The sequence below is a fragment of the Bombina bombina genome, chromosome 1 (assembly GCF_027579735.1).
Source record: "Bombina bombina isolate aBomBom1 chromosome 1, aBomBom1.pri, whole genome shotgun sequence".
NCBI lineage: Eukaryota > Metazoa > Chordata > Amphibia > Anura > Bombinatoridae > Bombina > Bombina bombina.
Window position 1 is genome coordinate 52,644,611 of NC_069499.1, and position 22,291 is coordinate 52,666,901.

Sequence of the window (22,291 nt, forward strand, 5' to 3'; positions counted from 1 at the left end):
CTTCTTGGGGACTCTTATAGATTCTGTAGAAATGAAAATTTACCTGACAGAAGACAGGTTAACGAAACTTCTAAATGCTTGCCGTGTCCTTCATTCCATTCAACACCCGTCAGTGGCTCAATGCATGGAGGTAATCGGCTTAATGGTAGCGGCAATGGACATAGTACCTTTTGCACGCCTGCATCTCAGACCACTACAATTGTGCATGCTAAGTCAGTGGAATGGGGTTTACTCAGATTTGTCCCCTATGCTGAATCTAGAACAAGAGACCAGAGATTCTCTTCTATGGTGGCTTTCTCGGCCACATCTGTCCAGGGGGATGCCCTTCAGCAGGCCAGACTGGACAATTGTAACAACAGACGCCAGCCTACTAGGTTGGGCGCTGTCTGGAATTCCCTGAAGGCTCAGGGATCATGGTCTCAGGAGGAGAGTCTCCTTCCAATAAACATTCTGGAATTAAGAGCAGTTCTCAATGCTCTTCTGGCTTGGCCTCAGCTAGCAACTCTGAGGTTCATCAGGTTCCAGTCGGACAACATCACGACTGTGGCTTACATCAACCATCAGGGAGGGACAAGGAGTTCCCTAGCGATGATGGAAGTCTCAAAGATAATTCGCTGGGCAGAGTCTCACTCTTGCCACCTGTCAGCGATCCACATCCCAGGCGTGGAGAACTGGGAGGCGGATTTCCTAAGTCGCCAGACTTTTCATCCGGGGGAGTGGGAACTTCACCCGGAGGTAATTGCACAACTGCTTCGGCGTTGGGGCAAACCAGATCTGGATCTCATGGCGTCTCGCCAGAACGCCAAGTTTCCTTGTTACGGATCAAGGTCCAGGGACCCGGGAGCGGTTCTGATAGATGCTCTGACAGCACCTTGGGTCTTCAAAATGGCTTATGTGTTTCCACCCTTCCCGATACTTCCTCGACTGATTGCCAGGATCAAACAGGAGAGAGCATCGGTGATTCTAATAGTGCCTGCGTGGCCACGCAGGACCTGGTATGCAGATCTAGTGGACATGTCGTCCTGTCCACCATGGTCTCTGCCTCTGAGACAGGACCTTCTGGTTCAGGGTCCTTTCAAACATCCAAATCTAATTTCTCTGAGGCTGACTGCATGGAGATTGAACGCTTGATTCTATCAAAGCGTGGATTCTCAGAGTCAGTGATTGATACCTTAATACAGGCTAGGAAACCTGTTACCAGGAAAATTTACCATAAAATATGGCGTAAATACTTACATTGGTGCGAATCCAAGAGTTACTCATGGAGTAAGGTTAGGATTCCTAGGATATTGTCTTTTCTACAAGAAGGCTTAGAAAAGGGTTTATCTGCTAGTTCGTTAAAGGGACAGATCTCAGCTCTGTCCATTCTTTTACACAAGCGTCTGTCAGAAGTTCCAGACGTTCAGGCTTTTTGTCAGGCTTTGGCCAGGATTAAGCCTGTGTTTAAATCTGTTGCTCCGCTATGGAGCTTAAACTTAGTTCTTAACATTTTACAGGGTGTTCCGTTTGAACCCCTTCATTCCATTGATATCAAGCTGTTATCTTGGAAAGTTCTGTTTCTAATGGCTATTTCCTCGGCTCGAAGAGTCTCTGAGTTATCAGCCTTACATTGTGATTCTCCTTATCTGATTTTTCATTCAGACAAGGTAGTTCTGCATACTAAACCTGGGTTCTTACCTAAGGTAGTCACTAACAAGAATATCAATCAAGAGATTGTTGTTCCTTCATTGTGCCCTAATCCTTCCTCAAAGAAGGAACGACTTCTGCACAATCTGGACGTCGTCGTGCCCTGAAATTCTATTTACAGGCAACTAAAGATTTTCGACAAACTTCTTCCCTGTTTGTCGTTTATTCTGGACAGAGGAGAGGTCAAAAGGCTTCGGCTACCTCTCTCTCCTTCTGGCTTCGTAGCATAATACGTTTAGCCTATGAGACTGCTGGACAGCAGCCTCCTGAAAGAATTACAGCTCATTCTACCAGAGCTGTGGCTTCCACTTGGGCCTTTAAAAATGAGGCCTCTGTTGAACAGATTTGCAAGGCTGCAACTTGGTCTTCACTTCACACCTTTTCAAAATTTTACAAATTTGACACTTTTGCTTCTTCGGAGGCTGTTTTTGGGAGAAAGGTTCTTCAGGCAGTGGTTCCTTCCGTGTAAAGGTCCTGCCTGTCCCTCCCGTCATCCGTGTACTTTTAGCTTTGGTATTGGTATACCATAAGTAATGGATGACCCGTGGACTGACTACACTTAACAGGAGAAAACATAAATTATGCTTACCTGATAAATTCCTTTCTCCTGTAGTGTAGTCAGTCCACGGCCCGCCCTGTTTTTACGGCAGGTCTAAATTTTAAATTAAACTCCAGTCACCACTGCACCCTATAGTTTCTCCTTTCTCGTTTGGTTTCGGTCGAATGACTGGGTATGACGTAGAGGGGAGGAGCTATATAGCAGCTCTGCTTGGGTGATCCTCTTGCACTTCCTGTTAGGGAGGAGATATAATCCCATAAGTAATGGATGACCCGTGGACTGACTACACTACAGGAGAAAGGAATTTATCAGGTAAGCATAAATTATGTTTTTTACGTGTGCGGGACTGACGTTGCGTTACAGGCTAAAAGGCTTGCGGTACAGCTATAGCGACAAGACTTGTAATGGCTGCGGTGCTGTTTTAACGCTGAAATTACCATTTTTTCAGCGTTAAAACACGAACACACAACTCGTAATCTAGGTGTGAATGTTTGGAAGGCTGAGTAAAAAATGCAACCCTTGCTAACAGTGATTTTGTTTGGGGTTTTTTGTCTTGTTTTCTCTTTTTGTTTTATTGTTTGGGTTATTATTGTTTTGTTTTATTTCCTGACGTAGTTAATAGTTAACATTTAGGCCCCCCATTTATCAAGCTGCGTAGGGAGCTCCGGGGGCTAATCACTGCAGGCTTGCATGAACCTGCAGCCAAAAGTTAGGAAGTAGTGGTCAACAAACCACAGTTTCCCAACAAGTACGCCCCAGGATTGGGCTAGCTCAGGCATGGGGCAGCATTGCACAAGCAAACCCATTCTGTGATCCAGGGCAGACAGGTTCGCATGAGCCTTACAGTTTTTGTGGTCAGATTTTTTTCAGTCCTGTTCTTTCGAGGACATATCAACTAGTCCCAAGTAATAGAATAGGAAAGCCAGTTATAATTAGAAGGATTGACTAGAAGACTAGGCATCAGAAACTGTAAGTCAACTTTTAACACACGCAAGTTAGCACGTATATTACAAGTTGAAAATAAATTGTTTGCGCACTAGTAAAAGCTGATGCGCACTAACTTCAGATATCGCGACCATGTTACCTTCTTCCCATTGACTTTAGTGTAGCTCGCAAGCTAAAAAATCATAGCACTTATCTCTTGCACAATAACCCGACGTGCAATAGACCAACTACGGTAACCCCAAGGTAGTTATATAAGTATTTTACATGCCTGTTCTTTACATATAGAAAATGTTCTATTTATTTAAAAAAAATATATATATACTGTATATATGTATACACAGTATATGTTGTATTTTTTTGTAAAATATATATTTATACCTATTTTTATCTATACTATATTCACGTTTGTAACGTGTCCGTCGGTGTTGCCAGTTGCACACGCATCCTCAAAGGAATGTTGGCTGCGTGAGTCAGCCAAAAGAATTCACCTGGATGCAGCGAAGCAGCATCCCGGTGGATTCCGAAAATAACAGGGTGGTGAAAGAATCCACCATTTAAAATCAGCTCTTTTTCAAGCCCAAAAAAACCCTAATCTTAAAAAAAAAAACACCCAAAAAATTAAAATAAAAAAGCCTTAACCTAAGCCCAAAATAGGTACTCGCTGTTCCTGAAGTCCGGCGGAGAAGGTTTTCTTCCAATGGCTCCATCATCTTCTATCTTCAACCGGAGCGAAGGTAGCGCAGAGGTGCGGAGCTGTCTTCCGGATCCTCAGCAGCGGTCCTCAACGGCGGCGGTCCTCAGCAGCGTGGAGGCTCCTCTTCAAGCGATCGCCCGTCGCACACTGAAGATTGAATGCAAGGTACCACATATTTATTTGGGTACCTTGCATTCCTATTGGCTGAAATTTTTAAATTGGACTATAGGATGAGAGCTACTGAAATCTTATAAATCTGATTTGAACAGCCAATAGGATTTCAGTAGTTCTAATCCTATTGACTGATTTCTGAATTTCAGCCAATAGGAATGCAAGATACCCCAAATTGATTGCGGTACCTTGCATTCAATCTTTAGTGTACGATGGACATCAGATGAAGAGGAGCCCCCATGCCGCTGAGGATCCATGTGTCGGGGAAGACACCTCCGCTGAGGATCCACAGCTCCACATCTTCACTCCGCGCCGCCTTCGCTCCGGATGAAGATAGAAGATGATGGAGCCGCCTGGAAAATGACCTACGCCAGACTTCAGGAATGGTGAGTACCTATTATGGGGTTAGTGTTAGGATTTTTTTTGGGGGGGGGGGCGGTTATTTTTAAGATTAGGGATTTAATGGGCAGTAAAAGAGCTGAATGCCATTTTAAGGGCAATTCCCATACAATGTTTTTTTTATTTTGTGGGGTTTGGTGGGTGGGGGTTTTTTACTGTTAGGGGGTAATTGGTCATTTGTTTAGGTAAAGGAGCTGTTTAACTTAGGGCAATGCCCTACAAAAGCCCTTTTACGGGCTATTGGTAGTTTAGCATTAGATTAGGGGGTGTTTTTATTTTGGGGGGGATTTTTTATTTTTATAGCGGTATTAGTTTAGGTTTACATTTTTTTTATTTTGGATAGCTTTGTTTATTTTTTTCTGTAATTTTACTTTTTTTTTTTTTTTTATAGGCTTCAGTAATTTATTATTTATTGTCCATTGACCAATCAGCCTTTCTACCGCTGTAACTTACCTCTCTATGGGAATGGGTTTTTTTTGTTTTTTTTTTATATAAACAATTTTATTGAAACAGTAAAACATTGCACATGTTACATATCATTATGAAAAAAATACAGCCATAAAAAGACATTTCAATTTGAAGGGATCTGATGCAGAAGACATACAGTGGCAATCTAGATTAACATCATGAAAAGATCCCTACGCTGTGTGGCTCCAGTAGTCACAAATTATTACTGGTTGCAGTCCTGTTTCGGAGGGTATCGATAACAGGTATCCATTCTTTGTTTTAGTATCATTAGTAGGTAATGGTCAGGGCTCAGGGTATCTCTCTGGTTAGGATATGAGGCGTGTTCAAGATAGTACAAAAGGTGCTAATGAGGTGACTGTGCTATAAAGGGGGGGGGGGGGATATAGGATGGGTGTTCTAGTCTTTAAGCGAGTGTAGATATTCCTCCCAAATGTAATTTTACATTTTTTATTTTTTGTAATTTTAGCTTTGGGGTAAATATACATTTGTATACAGGTAGCCCTCAGTTTACGCCAGGGTTAGGTTCAAGGAGGAATGGTTGTAACTCGAAACCGTTGTAAATTGAAACCAAGTTTATAATGGAAGTCAATGGGAAGTGAGGGGGTTAGGTTCCAGGCCCCTCTCAAAATTGTCATAAGTAACACCTAATACATTATTTTTAGAGCTTTGAAATTAAGACTTTAAATGCTAAACAGCATTATAAACCTAATATAGATTGTATCATCATCAGACTAAGTTTAATGAACAAATACATTTGCTAACTGCACCTAATTAAATAATCACACAACAGACTACATCATCATCAAACTAAGTTTAATAAACAAAAACGTTTTTTTTTTACTTGCATTTTTCTGCAATCAGTTCTCTGCATTGTTAGCATGTTAGATAATATTGGGTCTGCACCTATTCTATGCATTTCAATCTGCAGTGATTGTGGCTGCTAAAACTCGTTGCTCGATAGCTAATGTCTGCTCTGTGTATACAGATCAATTTCAGGCTGTTAAGTTGCATAACTTTTCTGCAAAACAAGTGGACAGCTCCACGTACTAGCTATTTTAATTAGTGAACTTTGCTTTCCAAAGCTTTTCAATAGCAGTCACATGACTGAAAAAAGGTTTCTATTCTGAAACGGCGCAAATTGAACCAGCGTAAACCGAGGGTCATCTGTATATGTATATACATGTATATATGTGTTTATATGTGTAGTAAATATTAATAGCATTTATTAAAACTTTTACTTCCACAGTGGGTCAAATGGAATCAACTCTACAGAAAGGAAAATGGTCTATGTGACCGTGTGGCATTATATGTGTATCACTGGCGGCAGTTAATATCATGCAAAAAGAGAACCTGATAACTGCCTATACTAAATGACTAAACTGAACTGCTTGTCTACAGTGTGTAATACAGTAATGAACAACTAGTATTGCTCACAGGACCACACATGTTAACCCTGACAAGGATATTTATCAAGCCTTAAACCGCAAATACGCTGGAATTTCGCAGCATTATTGTGGCGAGCTTGATTCGACCCATTTATCAAAGCCTACAGACCGGCAAAAGTTGAAATTTGTGACGTAACATACGATCCGCCGGTCTCAATCCGACACAGATCGATGCTTACATTATTACAGATGTTTTCCGAATACAAATTCGGCACTATCTGACAACTTTTGCCATTTATCAAACTTCTAACCGGTACGCTCGCCACTATTCCGGCCCAGCGTGCCTGGTTTTCAATCCGCCACCCTGGAGGCCGCGGATGCCATAGGAATCAATGGTAGTCTGAAAGCAGCGAAAGCTTATGTTTGATGCTGCCAGCTATCCCATTGATTTCTATGGTAAAAAACAAATTACGTTTACACCTAACACCCTAAAATAAACCCTGAGTCTAAACACCCCTAATCCGCCGCCCCGACTTCGCTGCCACCTTCATAATGTTATTAACCCCTATCCCGCCACTCCCGAACCCCACCGCAACCTAAAAAAATGTATTAACCCCTGTTCTGCCGCTCCTGGAAGCCCACCGCAACTAAATAAATATATTAACCCCTATCCCACCACTCCCGGAGCCCACCGCAACTAAATAAATGCATTAACCCCTATCCCGCCACTCCCGGATCCCACCACAACTAAATAAATGTATTAACCCCTATCCCGCCGCTCCCGGACCCCGCTACAACTAAATAAATGTATTAACCCCTATCCCGCCGCTCCCGGACCCCACCGCAACTGTAATAAAATTATTAACCACTAAACCGCGAGCCCCCAACATCGCCATAAACTAAATTAAGCTATAGCAACTAAGTTACAAAAAATAAAAAACACTAAGTTACACAAAAGGAAAAAGAAATCATCAAATATTTAAACTAATTACACCTAATCTAATAGCCCTATCAAATAAAAAAAAACCTAGCCTACAATAAACTACCAATGGCCCTTAAAAGGGCCTTTTGCGGGGCATTGCCCCAAAGAAATCAGCTCTTTTACCTGTAAAAATAAAATACAAACACCCCCCCCCAACAGTATAACCCACACAACCAACCCCCCCAAATAAAACCATTTTTTTAAAAAACCTAAACTCCCCATTGCCCTGAAAAGGGCATTTGTATGGGCATTGCCCTTAAAAGGGCATTTAGCTCTTTTACTGCCCAAAGTCCCTAAGCAAAAAGGAAAACCCACCCAATAAAACCTTAAAAAAACCTAACACTAAACCCCCAGGATCCACTTACAGTTTTCGAAGATCGGACATCCATCCTCATCCAAGCGGCAGAATTCTTCATCCAATCGGGCAGAAGTCTTCATCCATCCGGCGCGGAGCGGGTCCATCTTCAAGACATCCGGCGCGGAGCATCCTCTTCTTACGACGTCTCTTGAAGAATGAAGTTTCCCTTTAAATGACATCATCCAAGATGGCGTCCCTTACATTCCGATTGGCTGATATAATTCTATCAGCACCAATAAACAAGTGCTGTCCATGGTTCTCAACCCAAAATTTGCTGGCTCTTTAGCTTAGATGCCTTCTTTTTCAAATAAAGATAGCAAGAGTATGAAGAAAAATTAGAAAAGAAAGTTGCTTAAAATTACATGCTCTATCTGAATCATGAAAGAAAAAAATTTGGGTTCAGTGTACCTTTAAACTTGCATGATTCAGACAGAGCATGTAAATTTAAGACATTTTTAAATTCACTTCTATTTTCAAATGTGCTTTGTTCTCTTGATATCCCTTGTTGGAAAATAATATGCACATATCCTACACTGGTGGGAGCTAGTAGCTGATTGGTGCCTGCACACATTTGTCTCTTGTGATTGGCTAAATAGATGTGTTCAGCTTCCTGTCAGTAGCGCAATGCTCTTCCTTCAGCAAATGATATAAAAGGGAAAAAGGCAAATTTGATAATAGAAGTAAATTGGAAAGTTGTTTAAAATTGTATGTTCTATCCAAATAATGAGAGAAAATGTTGTGGTTTTCTGTCTCTTTAAACTAACATCTGTATTTCAGAGGGCACCTAATACCAACCCCTTATGGACGCTAAAGTCTACAATTAATTATGCTAGTCAGTTAGTAGTATATAGCAAACACTATACAGTTTTGGTTATAGCTGAGTGATGTACACATAGGTAATTAGCAATAGCACAATAACACTTTCACCATGGGCCCTCTGAGTGAGACGTTTGTAACCTTTCTGTAACAAAGGCTCACACGTGACAATGTTTTTGCTTTGCTGAGCATAAGTGACGCATGCTGTACGCTAATGACAGGCATTTTGTTGTTGATTGCTTGTGCTAAGAATACACTAAAGTGACATCATTTTCAGATAAAACATCTCTTACACAATAACACAAAATAGTGCATGATCAGGTCTTGTGTCCTAGGAGACAGCTCTAGAGCTATTTTAGCTATCAGCAAATCTCAGTTATGAGGCAATGTAAAATATGAAAAAGTGCATCATTTTGTAATGCAACAGCTTTGCAGGTTTATGGGGGTTATGGTAGGCTCAGTTAGATGCACTTACTGGCATTAAACATTGTTATTACCAGAACACCCCATGCCCACCTATCTCTGTCCTGTGACAGCTGCTCACCCACTGAGAGGAAAACTCGGTCTGGACCAGGAGAGAAGCAAATCCCACTGCTCTGTTTCTAGGGAGAAACCACTTGTATGTATTATGTATCTAACCCCTTAAAGGGTCACAAAACCCTACATTTAGCCACCAATCAGCAGGCGCTACCCAGGTGCTGAACAAAAATGGGCCAGCTCCTATGCTTACATTCCTGCTTTTTCAAATAAAGATAGCAAGAGAACAAAGAAAAAATTATAATAGGAGTAAATTAGAAAGTTACTTAAAATTGCTGCTCTATCTGAATCATGAAAGAAAATGTTTTGGGGTTTCTGTCCCTTTAAATGCAGACGATGATATGCTCTGGGAGCTAATCCCTGGGGGCTCCAGCATTGCTGGGGATATCCCGGTATGCCAGGAACATCACCACACACACCCTGGAAACCCAGAAGTGACGGCCATCAACACAGAGCTTGATTGGACAGTAAAGTCAAATCTTTATTAATAGTATAGAGCATGTCATCTTAAACAACGTTCCAGTTTACTTCTGTTCTGTTATTTGCTTTGTTCTCTTGCCATCCTGTGTTAAAGAGCATACCTAGGTAGGCTTAGCAGCACACTACAGGATGCTATCGGCTTACTGGTTGCTGCACATATATCCCTCTTGGCATTGGCTCACTGAATGTGTTCAGCTAGCTCCCAGAATTGTTGCTCCTTCAACAATTGATACCAAGAAAATGAAGCAAATATGATAATAAAAGTAATCGGAAACGTGTTTATAATTGTATTCACTATGTGAATCATGAAAGAGAAAAATGTTAGGTTTGATATCTCGAACGGTTTCCATGCTACAGCGAATCATGTCCGCTCGACATCGCTAAAATTATCATTGCACCAAAATTTCTAGTACAATGCTTGTGCAATCCGCCCCCTGCTCACAGGCGGCCAATTAGCCGCTAGCATGGGCTGTCAATCATCCTGATTAGATTGGGATGATTTCAATCCGCCACCTAAAAGGTCTTATGACTACTGCTTCTTAACTTCCGTTTCAGGCGAGCCTGAAACTATGGGCCTCTGAAGTGGCATCCGCTGCTTTATAAATGGAGCCCTATAAATTAATCTTCCTTACTGTGAAGTGGTTTCGCAAATTACTTCTGAACTCATACCCTTCAGCTCAATATCATGACCCCTTGTTCTTGAATTCTTCTTTTTATTTCTTTATTCTTTATTTATCACTAGTTGGTAAGCCTGCCCAGAGGGCAGTATGTGTTGTTAATTTAAAAAAAAAAAATTGAACTAAAGAAAAAAATAAACAAATTATCAAAAATAAAAAAATTAAACCTAATCCCTATGAAAATAAAAAATCCCCCCCAAAATAAAAACACCCCCTAATCTAATGCTAAGCTACCAATAGGCTAAGTTAAACAGCTCTTTTGCAGTTACCAAAAAAGTCCCCCCTAACAGTAAAACCCACAAACCCACCAAACCCCCCCAAAATAAATAAACCTAACACTAAAAAACCTAAACTATCCATTGCCCTGAAAAGGGCATTTGTATGGGCATTCAGCTCTTTTGCTGCCCATCCCTAATCTAAAAAATAAAATTAAAAAACTAACACTAAAGCCCCAAATAGATATTCACGGATCCTGAAGTCCGGCGGAGAAGGTCCTCTTCCATGCGGTGAAGTCTTCTTCAAAGCGGCCGACATCTTCTTTTTCTGTTTAAATCAGCCAATAGGATTTCAGTAGCTGTCATCCTATTGGCTGATTTGAATTTGAAGAATCAAATCAGCCAATAGGAATTCAAGGGACACCATCTTTGATCGCGTACCTTGAATACACTATTCAGTGTACGGCGGCAATGTGAAGATAATCCTCCACGCTCCATGGCTCGGTCGTCAGTTCCAGGGTCGCCGGTCTTCAGCTCTGCGGTCATCGGGCTTCAGCTCCACGCTCCGTGCCGGATTGTTCCTGGAAGAAGAAAGAAGAGGTCGCCACTTGGAAGAAGACTTCACCGCATTAGACAGGAGCTTCTCCGCCGGACTTCAGGAGCGGTGAGTATTAACCTGGGGGTTAGACTTAGAGTTTTTTTTTTATTTATTTTTTTTATTTAGATTAGGGTGGGGAATTCCTAAAAGAGCTAAATGCCCTTTTAAGGGCATTGCCTAAACAAATGCCCTTTTCAGGGCAATGGGTAGTTTAGGTTTTTTAGTGTTAGGTTCTTTTATTTTGGGCAGTTTGGTGGGTGGGGGGGGGAGTTATTGTTAGGGGGAATTTAGACTTTTTTCTTCTGCAAAAGAGCTGTTTATCTTGGGGCAATGCCCTGCAAAAAGCCCTTTTAAGGGCTACTGGAAGTTTATTCTTTGATTAGGGGGTGTTTTTATTTTGGGGGGCTTTTTTATTTTCATAGAAATTAGGTTTTATTTTGTAAGCTTTGGTAATTTGTTTTTTTATGTTCTGTAATGTTAGCCTTTTTTTATTTTTTGTAACTTAAGTATTTTTTAGTTTAGGTAATTTATGTTAATTTAGGGGGTGTTAGGTTAGGAGGTGTTAGGTTAGGGGGCTTAGTAATTTAATTAGTTATTTGCATTGTGGGTTTTGGCAGTTTAAAGGGTTAATAAGTTAGGTTTATTGCAATGTGGGGGTTTGCGGTTTAGGGTTTAATAGGGAAAATAGGTTTATTGCGATGTGGGGTTTTTGTGGTTTATGGGTTAATAGGTTAATTATGCTTATTGCGATGTGGGAGTTTTACTGTTATGGGGTTAATAGGGTAATTAGGTTTATTGCGATATGGGGGTTTTGCGGTTAAGGGGTTAATAGGTTAATTATGTTTATTGCGATGTGCGGGTTTTGCAGTTTAGGGGTTAATAGGGTAATTTATGTTTATTGCGATGTGGGTTGTTGACGGTTAAGGGGTTAATTACTTTATTATTTTGCGATGTGTGGGTTTGCGGTGTATGTGTTAATACTTTGTGTGGGAGGTTCTGATTTATTTATTTTTATACTTTGTGCGGGTGATGTTTTTTTTGTTTTGTAATACTCCGTTTGTCTTCGCTGCATCCCGGTGGTTTCCGAAAATGGCAGGGTGGCAACACCCTGCCATTTTCGGAATCCACCGGGATGCAGCACCACCCTGCCATTTTCGGAATCCACCTGGATGCAGAATTCTTTTGTCTCGCCTGAATTGTTTTGCCTCGCGCTGCCAATATTCCATTGAGGATGCATGCGCAACTGCCGACAGCGACGGACATTACAAACGCAATTATAGTATAGATTAGTTGTAACTTTAACCAGCTTTCAGAATGCTGGTAATTTTAAGTACATTCACTACTGTAGGTGCTGCTCTCTGGAATAGTAGATACAAGTAAATGAAGTCTTGTATAATATGCCTCTGCTTTAAATTCTTCCTTTAATAGATAAAATTACCTCCGTAACCCCAAATGCGCTAAGATGACCTTATTCATAATAAATATAGCTTGCACAGTCTGCAAATATGTGGTGCCACACAATTTTATTGGAATATGTTGACGTGGGACAATAACAGAACAGATGTAAGGGCCTTACATACATTAATTAGTCTGAACAATTCTGCTTAAAAAAGGACAGTTTACCATCTTTGGCTTAGGCATAGCAGTTACTGTACAAAACTGAAATCTGGAGAGCTGCTTGGGAGCAAACTTTGGCTTCATCTCATAATTTTCTTGGACACACAAGATCCAATTGTTTTTAAGTGAAAAGACAGCCGGTTTGGTTTGGAAGCAACCGTCCCTTACTCATGCGGAAAAACAGAGTCAATATAATAACTCTTAACCCATTTTATAGTGCAGCGGTTCTCACTTATGTGCAAGGGCAAAATTTAACCAATTCCATGCCTCTGGGGTTAAGTTGAGCACCATATGGATGCAGAGGAACATTGCATAAGCAGGAAAATATGAGCCTGAAATGTATAATGCCAATGGCTCTGGTGTTTATGATACCATAAACTTTTAAGTGCTTTTCTCACAAAAGTTTTCCAAAGCCCGTGTGGAGCGTGAGAACAGAGTAGTGCTCGCACGCCAAGAAAGCAGTCAGATGGAAATGGTTTGGATGCGGCGCAAGGTCAGGAACCGAACAGCTGAAAATTGAATCATGTTGGGCAGAGCTAGAAGCTCACTCACCGACCCAGATCCCAGTATCCAGAGAGCAATTATAAGCCCGGCAAAATATCACAAACTTACAAGTAACACTTGCCAAAAGCAATCAACAATAGTTAGCACCTTGGAGATTGTTGGGTAAGTTTAGTGATATGTGATATGTACTTTGCAATAAAATTTGCACACAAGCTTAATTTTCAATATACTTAAGATTTTTGCTGGCTCTGTGATTTAATTCCTCAGCATAAAACATAAAAAGCTGGAATTGCTGTGTCTGTCTAATAATGCAGGGGAAAAAAAACGTTGAACGTACTCTGTTTTTTTAAAACATCTAATGTGAGTTTGAGCTTCTTGTGTACTTTGCTGTGTTATATCACCTCTCACATTTGTGGTGTTCACTAATGTACCTCATTATGAAAGGGACAAGTTAAGAGAAAACTACCTTGGCATTCACGCTGCAGGCAAATTGGAGCCTGACTACAATAACCACCATGTGAAACTTCACTGTAATGAAATAAAACATGGCAAACAAAATGTGTGTTTTAGTTAGAGGTACTTGCTGCATTATGCAACCCGTAACATTAGCAAGTTTCCAAGTACTATTAATAAAAGACATTGACGTTGCAGTGTTAGACTGAAGATGAGTGTGGGCTCTGAAATTTTCATTCAAAGTTTAAAGGGGCTTACTGAACATTTTTTATCGGCATTATAAAAGAACAGCATGAGTGTTAGCCAATGACCATGGTTAGGAAGTACATATCAGCCAATGAGCATCAATAGGAAGTATGTAACTACTTCGCATTTTTCAGGCAAAGAAAAAATGTTTTAACATGGGTAATGTTTTTTTTTTATATTAATGATAGACATTATCAGAGTACAATCCCCCTTTAAGTAGTATTGATCTATATGTTGCTTGGACTTACACATTCTCAGAAATATTCACACATAATAAATATACTATATGTCCGAATCACATGGACACGCCTACAAATTATTTAAGTTGGGTGTTTTGGCCACACCATTGCTAACAGGTGCATAAAATCCACTCATAGCCATGAAATCTTCATAGACGTATTGGAAGTACAATGGGTCATATTAAAGAGATCAGTGACTTTGAACCTGGCATTGTCACCTTTGCCACAAATCAATTAATTAAATTTCTTCCCTGCTATATCGGCTTCCAATCATGAAGTGGAAGCTTCTAGGAGCAACAGCCCAGGCCCAAAACTTAGCGTGTAAAATCTGTCATGTGTTGCATCAATCACTATAGAAATCCAAACTGCCTCTGGGAGCAACCTCAGTACAAGAACTGTGCATTGGGAGGTACATGATATGGGTTTCAGCTATACACAACCAACTTCCACTATCTGGCCGTCTGATGAAAGAATCTGGGTGTAGAATGCTACTGACCGCAATGCTTAGTGCCAACTTTAAAGTTTCTTAAGGAAGGATAATGGTCTGGGACTTTTTTAAGGGTTTAGACTAGGCTCCTTAGTTCCAATGAAGAGTAAACGTAATACTACAGGATAGAAAGGCATTTTACACAATTGGGTGTTTCCAAGTCTGTGGCAATAGTTTGGGGACAGCCCTTTCCTGTTCCAGCATGAATGTGCCCCTGTACACAAAGCGAGGCCAATAAAAACATGGTCTGTTGAGTTTGGTGTGCAGGTACTTGAATCTGATGGAAAGCCTACCCATAAAAGTGGTGGCTGTTATAAACAAGGGGAGGGGGCAACTTGATATTAATGATCATGGTTTTGGGATGGGATATCTAACATGCTCATATAGGTGTGATGGCCAGGTGTCCACCTACTTTTGGCCATATCGTGTATCTCCAAGTTAAATAGTCCACCTAGCAGTAAAGTCAGCCACTTTAATAATCGTGCTTATCGTTTGGCTGCTTGACAGGGCTGCTAATAATGTCTGTTTCTTTCATGAAAAGAAAGTCTGGTTACTAGAGTACCTGCAATGAATAAACCTTGTTCCATAGAAACTAAATAGGGTTGATGAACCTATGGCATGAGTCTCCAAGGCTGGCGCTCCAACTCTAGGCTACCATACTGCTGAATTTCATAGACTACAATTGTTGTACATTAATACATTTAGGGGTCAATTTATCAAGCTCCGTATGAGGCTTGATGCCCACTTGTTTATGAAGTTATGAAGCAGCGGCCTTTGTCCGCCTGCTCTGAGGCCATGAAAAGAAATCAACCCGATCGAATACGATCGGGTTGATTGACACCCCCTCCTAGTGGCCGTAAATCTGCAGGGGGTGGCATTGCACCAGCAGTTCACAAGAACTGCTGGTGCAATGATAAATGCCAACAGCGTATGCTGTCGGCATTTTATCGATGTGTGGCGGACATGATACGCTATATCGTATCATATCCACTCACACATTAATAAATATACCCCTTAGTATAATGTAAAATCACCTGGGTTGTGCAAATAGCGCTGCTGATTGGATTAGCAGTTGTTTCTGCTTGATACCAGCAGTGCTTCACGGGTCCCGAGCAGCACTTCAACTATGTGTTTAACCCCTTTGCAGGGTTTAATCACACAGTAGTATAGGGTCTAACAGAGCATGTTATTCTTCAACTATCATGCGGCTAGATTACGAGTTTTGCGTTATGAGGGGTGCGGTACTAACTTGCACGTTATTGTCACCGCTCACTTAACTACAGCGCTGGTATTACAGGTTTTTCTAAAACCGGCGTTAAAAGACAAGAAGTGAGCGTAGAGCAAAATTGGGCTCCATACCGTACTCCATACCAGCGCCGCTTAAGTCAGCGGTGAGCTGGTTTTACGTGCTCGTGCACAATTTCCCCATTGACATCAATGGGGAGAGCCGGCCCGAAAAAAAGCTTAACACCTGAAAAAAAGCAGAGTAAAGATCCGTAACGCAGCCCCATTGATTCCTATGGGGAAACTACATTTATGTTTACACCCTAACATGAACCCCGAGTCTAAACACCCCTAATCTTACACTTATTAACCCCTAATCTGCTGTCCCCGACATCGCCGACACCTACATTATATTTATTAACCCCAAATCTCCCTCCCCCAATGTCGCCGCAACCTACCTACATTTATTAACCCCTAATCTGCCGTCCCCAACGTCACTGCCACTATAATAAACATATTAACCCCTAAACTGCCGCACTCCCGCCTCGCAAACTGTTAAATATTATTAACCCCTAATCTGCTGCCCCTTACATCGTCGCCACCTACCTACAATTATTAACCCCTAATCTGCCGCCCCCAACGTCGCCGCCACAATATTATATTTATTAACCACTAAACCTAAGTCTAACCCTAACACCCCCTAACTTAAATATAATTAAAATAAATCTAATTAAAACCTACAATTAATAACTAAATAATTCCTATTTAAAACTAAATACTCACCTGTAAAATAAACCCTAAACTAGCTACAATATAACTAAGAGTTACATTGTAGCTAGCTTAGGGTTTATTTTAATTTTACAGGCAAGTTTGTATTTATTTTAACTAGGTAGAATAGTTACTAAATAGTTATTAACTATTTAATAACTACCTAGCTAAAATAAATACAAATGTACCTGTAAAATAAAACCTAACCTAAGTTACACTAACACTACACTACAATTAAATAAATTACCTAAATTAAATACAATTACAAAAAAACAAACACTAAATTACACAAAATAAAAAACAAATTACAAGATATTTAAACTAATTACACCTAATCTAATAGCCCTATCAAATTAAAAAAAAACTAGCCTAAACTAAACTACCAATAGCACTTAAAAGGGCCTTTTGCGGGGCATTGCCCCAAAGAAATCAGCGCTTTTACCTGAAAAAATATACAAACAACCCCCCCAACAGTAAAACCTACCACCCACACAACCAACCCCCCAAATAAAACCCTAACTAAAAAAAACATAAGTTCCCCATTGCCCTGAAAAGGTCATTTGGATGGGCATTGCACTAAAAATGGCATTTAGCTCTATTGCAGCCCAAAGCCCTAACCTAAGAATAAAACCCACCCAATAAACCCTTAAAAAAAAACTAACACTAACCCCCTGTAGAACCACTTACAGTTTTGAAGATCCAACATCCACCCTCAACGTAGCCCGGAGAAGTCTTCATCCAAGCCGGGAGAAGTGGTCCTCCAGACGGGCAGAAGTCTTCATCCAGACAACATCTTCTATCCTCATCCATCTGGAGCGGAGTGGGTCCATCTTCAAGACATCCGGCGCGGAGCATCTTCTTCGAACGACGTCTTCTTCCCGAATGAAGGTTCCTTTAAATGACGTCATCCAAGATGGCATCCCTTAGATTACGAATCGGAATTAAGGTTGAAAAAATCCTATTGGCTGATTGGATCAGCCAATAGGATTGAAGTGCAAGCCTATTGGCTGATCCAATCAGCCAATAGGATTGATCTTGCATTCTATTGGCTGATTGGAACAGCTCTGGATGAAGACTTCTGCCCGTCTGGAGGACCACTTCTCCCGGCTTGGATGAAGACTTCTCCCGGCTTCGATGAAGACATCTCCCGGCTTCGTTGAGGATGGATGTCAGATCTTCAAAACTGTAAGTGGATCTTCAGGGGGTTAGTGTTAGTTTTTTTAAGGGTTTATTGGGTGGGTTTTATTTTTAGGTTAGGGCTTTGGGCTGCAATAGAGCTAAATGCCCTTTTAAGGGCAATGCCCATCCAAATGCCCTTTTCAGGGCAATGGGGAGCTTAGGTTTTTTTAGTTAGGGTTTTATTTGGAGGCTTGGTTGTAGCTAGCTATTGTAGCTAGCTTAGGGTTTATTTTACAGGTAAGTGTTTATTTTTAAATAGGAATTATTTAGTTATTAATTGTAGGTTTTAATTATATTTATTTTAATTATATTTAAGTTAGGGGGTGTTAGGGTTAGACTTAGGTTTAGGGGTTAATAAATATAATATTGTGGCGGCGACGTTGGGGGTGGCAGATTAAGGGTTAATAAATGTAGATAGGTGGTGGCGATGTTAGGGACAGCAGATTAGGGGTTAATAATATTTAACTAGTGTTTGTAAGGCGGTTTAGGGGTTAATATGTTTATTTTAGTGGCGGTGATGTCCTGAGCAGCAGATTAGGGGTTAATAATTTTATTTTAGTGTTTGCGACGCGGGAGGGCCTCGGTTTAGGGGTTAATAGGTAGTTTTTGGGTGTTTAGTGTACTTTTTAACACTTTAGTTATGAGTTTTATGCTACGGCTTTGCAGTATAAAACTCATAACTACTGACTTTAGAATGAGTTACGAATCTTGCGGGATAGGCTGTACCGCTCACTTTTTGGCCAAAAAAAAAAAAAGCTTGTAATACCGGCGCTATGGAAGTCCCATTGAAAAAAGACTTTACGCAAATTGTGTAAGTTGATTCGCGGTAAGGCAAAAAAAGTGTGCGGGACAGCTGTACTTACAAGACTCGTAATAGCAGCGGTAGTAAAAAAGCAGCGTTATGAGTCTTAGCGCTGCTTTTTTACTCATAACGCAAGACTCGTAATCTAGCCGATGGTGTTTTAATGTTTCATTGATATTGTACTTTTAGACTGAATTATATATATATATATATATATATATATATATATATATATATATATATATATATATATATATATATATATATATATATATAGTGTTTTATGTCCCTTTTAATATTGTAACATTAAGGGGTCGATTTATCAGGCTGCGGCTGATAGGCGCCCCTGTCCGCTGCAGCTCGCTTCTTGGGGGCTGAATTCCGCTGCGTTATTTTGCACAATCCAGGCCCCCTGACCGGGCACAGCCAATCACGCGGAGGCAGGAGCTGTTAATCTCCCCAGTCGGACGAGTCTAATGACCGCTGCTTCATAAATACGGACTGCAGGTTCATTTGTGAGAACCTGCAGCCGTAGATTGCGAAGAGGTTGATAAATCAACCCCATAGTGCTGTTTTTGTACTAGGCTTATTTGTTTCTATTTGGGCTCAGATATTCTACTTTCTATCTGTACATTTCTGACAAAATATGGATTGGAAATATGTGCATTGTTTAAAGAAGAAAAGAAGCCGTCTGTTTTGTTAACATGAGAGCAACATTTCCAGTCCTCTCATTGGCTACATAAATCAGAGTTATGAAACTGTGAACTAAAAGGAATATATTGGCCTCAGCATGTGGATTGAACCAAGTGGTTTGAATTTGCCTTTTACAGTTGCATTAATGAATCACAGACATTCTGTTTTGTGTTCATCCTTCTTTCTCTAAAAAGTTGTCAGTGCATCATGTGCAAAGTTTTTTCTTAATAAGTGTGTAATTGCATTCCATAAGCAATAAAATAAATATATCCATACTTTCAAAGAGAAACATGCACTCACATGATAAGGATGCAAACATCAGGCTGAGGGACAACGTTTATTGGTTGCTCATTGCAGTTTTTGCAGCAGCAAAGGGTTAACAGCACTAGTTAATCTGATGCAGCATTTGTAAGCAAGAAACTATATTTATGAATTGGCTTGAACTTCTGTGTGGGGAGAGGAATAACCACACAATACGTTGCATAATTAACATTAACCCCTTTATAACTGTTACATCGCTGCCATTCAGACAGTCCTATACGTCTTCCTACTTATGTACTTAACCTTTAAAGCAGAAAAAAACTCAGTTTGCTGTGCCTTGCACCCATGGCTAGATTTACAATGTCAGCAGCCTTGCAAAATGCGCAAATTCATTTTAATACATCTGAACTCACGTGCACTCACTATCTCCAGCACACACGCATATAACTTGGTTCTCAAACTTAGAATAAATAATTTAATTCTTTCTAAATGAAGTAATTAATGGGGGGAACATATTTTAAACTAAAATGAGACTAGCTGAAAGACCAATGATTTATAGGGGTGGATTTATTAATGCTGCAGCGAATCATGTCTGCTCGACCTCGCTAAATGCCAACAGCATACCCTGTAGGCATTTAACATTACACAAGCAGTTCTGGTGAAATGCTTGTGCAATGTCGCCCCCTGCTCACTGGTGGCTGCTAGAAGGTGCCGTCAATCATCTGGATCGGGGTGATTTCAGTCTGCCACCTAAAAGGTGGTGGAGAAGTTAAGGAGCAGCGATCTTACGACCGCTGCTTCTTTACTTCTGTTTCAGGCGAACCTGAAACAATGGGGCTTCGATGCAGCATCTGCTGCTTAATAAATCGACCCCTTAGTATTCTCTGGCAACCAATGGGTTAAAAATCCGTCTATAACCTATATGAGAAACTAAAAAAAAAACAATTTCTTGATTTCTACACTGTTATCTGAGACAAATAACAGTACTATATTAATTGTGGCCATTAATGAAATAAATGATCACCTAAGGCCTTGCTGAGATGAGGTGTACATATCAATAATTAGCTACCTTTTAATACATAGTCAATTTTCACTTTTTAAACAAGTCATTTTAGGCGAGAGGTCATCTGTGTTGGGGTTTTGAAGCAATAGAGGCTTGGGTAAACATCATAAAATATCATCAGCAAGGTTGGAAAAGAAGCACAAAGTATGCCCTATAGGTAGATACTGAAAAGAGGAGGACAACTGTAGATCAGGATTTAGCAAAGAATAAGAACTATTAGGTTGAAAGGATGAGAATTAATGAACTTGAAATCTCACTAAGGACCCGATATTCAAAACCTCACCTCTCAGGTGAGATGTTCTAAGTCTCGTCGGTTCGGCGAGGCCCTTAAAAAAAACTGTAGAAACACAAATTTTATGTTATGTAGTGTTCTTTATGTAAAACAGAGACTCCTACATTACAATAGAAGGTCTAAAAAAAATACCAAAGATTTTGCTTGATTTTTCTCCATCCCGGGGAGGTTTTTGAATATCAGGTCCTAGGTCTAAGGGTGCTCAGACCAGCTGGAAAGCCAGGATTAGCCTTGCATGTTGAAAAGAACTAAAGCTGAATATTTTTCTCCCAAGTGACTGACCTTGAATAGAAACCTGCTTGGGATAAACCTGAGGCCGCAAGTAGTTTTAAGAAGCCTGTCGTTTTCACTAATGATGTGAATTTATTACCTGATACTTCTGGCTTCATTTCAGTAATTCTGTATTAACCTTTCCAGGGACTGAATGAGTTGAACCATACTGCTTTGCTGTAAGACTGAGATTTCCTGACTATTTAAAGAACTTAGGGCTATCTAAAAAACATAGTCACAAACATACAAAGCGAAAAAACCTCATAAACATTTCAGTACAAAACACAATCAACCCATGCAATCTCCGACAGCTGCAGCTCCCCAGTAGGAAGAAAATTTAAAAATATTAATATTTTCCAGATACAGAGGTGCACCAAAAAGGAAGAGACTAAGCAAGACTTTAAAATTTAAAAAAAGATTCCATTTTCCTATACAGCATTTATGTGCAAGTGTTATAGATATTTCCCTTTTGTGTTCTTTTCTGCATGTTCTATAGTAGTAGAACTAAAAAATACAGCTTACCTTTCTTGCTGAATATGATTTCTATATACAGGTGGCCCTCGGTTTACAGCGGTTCAATTTGCACCGTTTCAGAATAACAACCTTTTTTTTCAGTCATGTGACTGTTATTGAAAAGCATTGAGAAGCAGTGCATTAATTAAAATAGCCAGTAGGTGGAGCTGTCTTCTTGTGTTGCAGCAAAGATATGCAAGCCAAGCACACAAGCAGGCTGAAATTAATCAGTGTAGCTAGCTAGACCTGAGCTATCGAGCAGCTTTCAAAGGAACAAGATCTTCCTGTCTATAAATCCGTCCAGATTGGAATGCATAGAAAGAACTGTTTGCAAAAAAATGCAAGTAAAGTCTGTGTTGTGTGATTTTTTTTATTAGGTTTATAATGCTGTTTTAGCAAATGTTTTTGTTCATTTAACTTAGTTTAATTATATATTCTGTGTCTAATGCTGTTTAGCATTTAAAGTCTTTATTTCAAAGCTTTAAAAATAATGTATTAGGTGTTACTTATGACAATTTTGAGAGGGGCCTGGAACCTAACTCCCTCACTTCCCATTGACTTACATTATAAACTGGGTTTCAATTTACAACGGTTTCGATTTACAACCATTCCTTCTGGAACCTAACCCCGGCGTAAACTGAGGGCTACCTGTATTTCTTTTGCAGTATAAAAACCCCACATTTAATATACAATTTTCTGCTTCTTTCAGT

The 22,291-nt window shown here is 40.2% G+C and overlaps 1 protein-coding gene across 1 annotated transcript in view; it reads left to right on the forward strand.

Annotated features, from left to right (window-relative positions):
• Positions 1-22,291, forward strand: part of DIO2 (iodothyronine deiodinase 2) — a 40,680-nt gene that overhangs the window by 13,526 nt on the left and 4,863 nt on the right. The window lies entirely within an intron of this gene.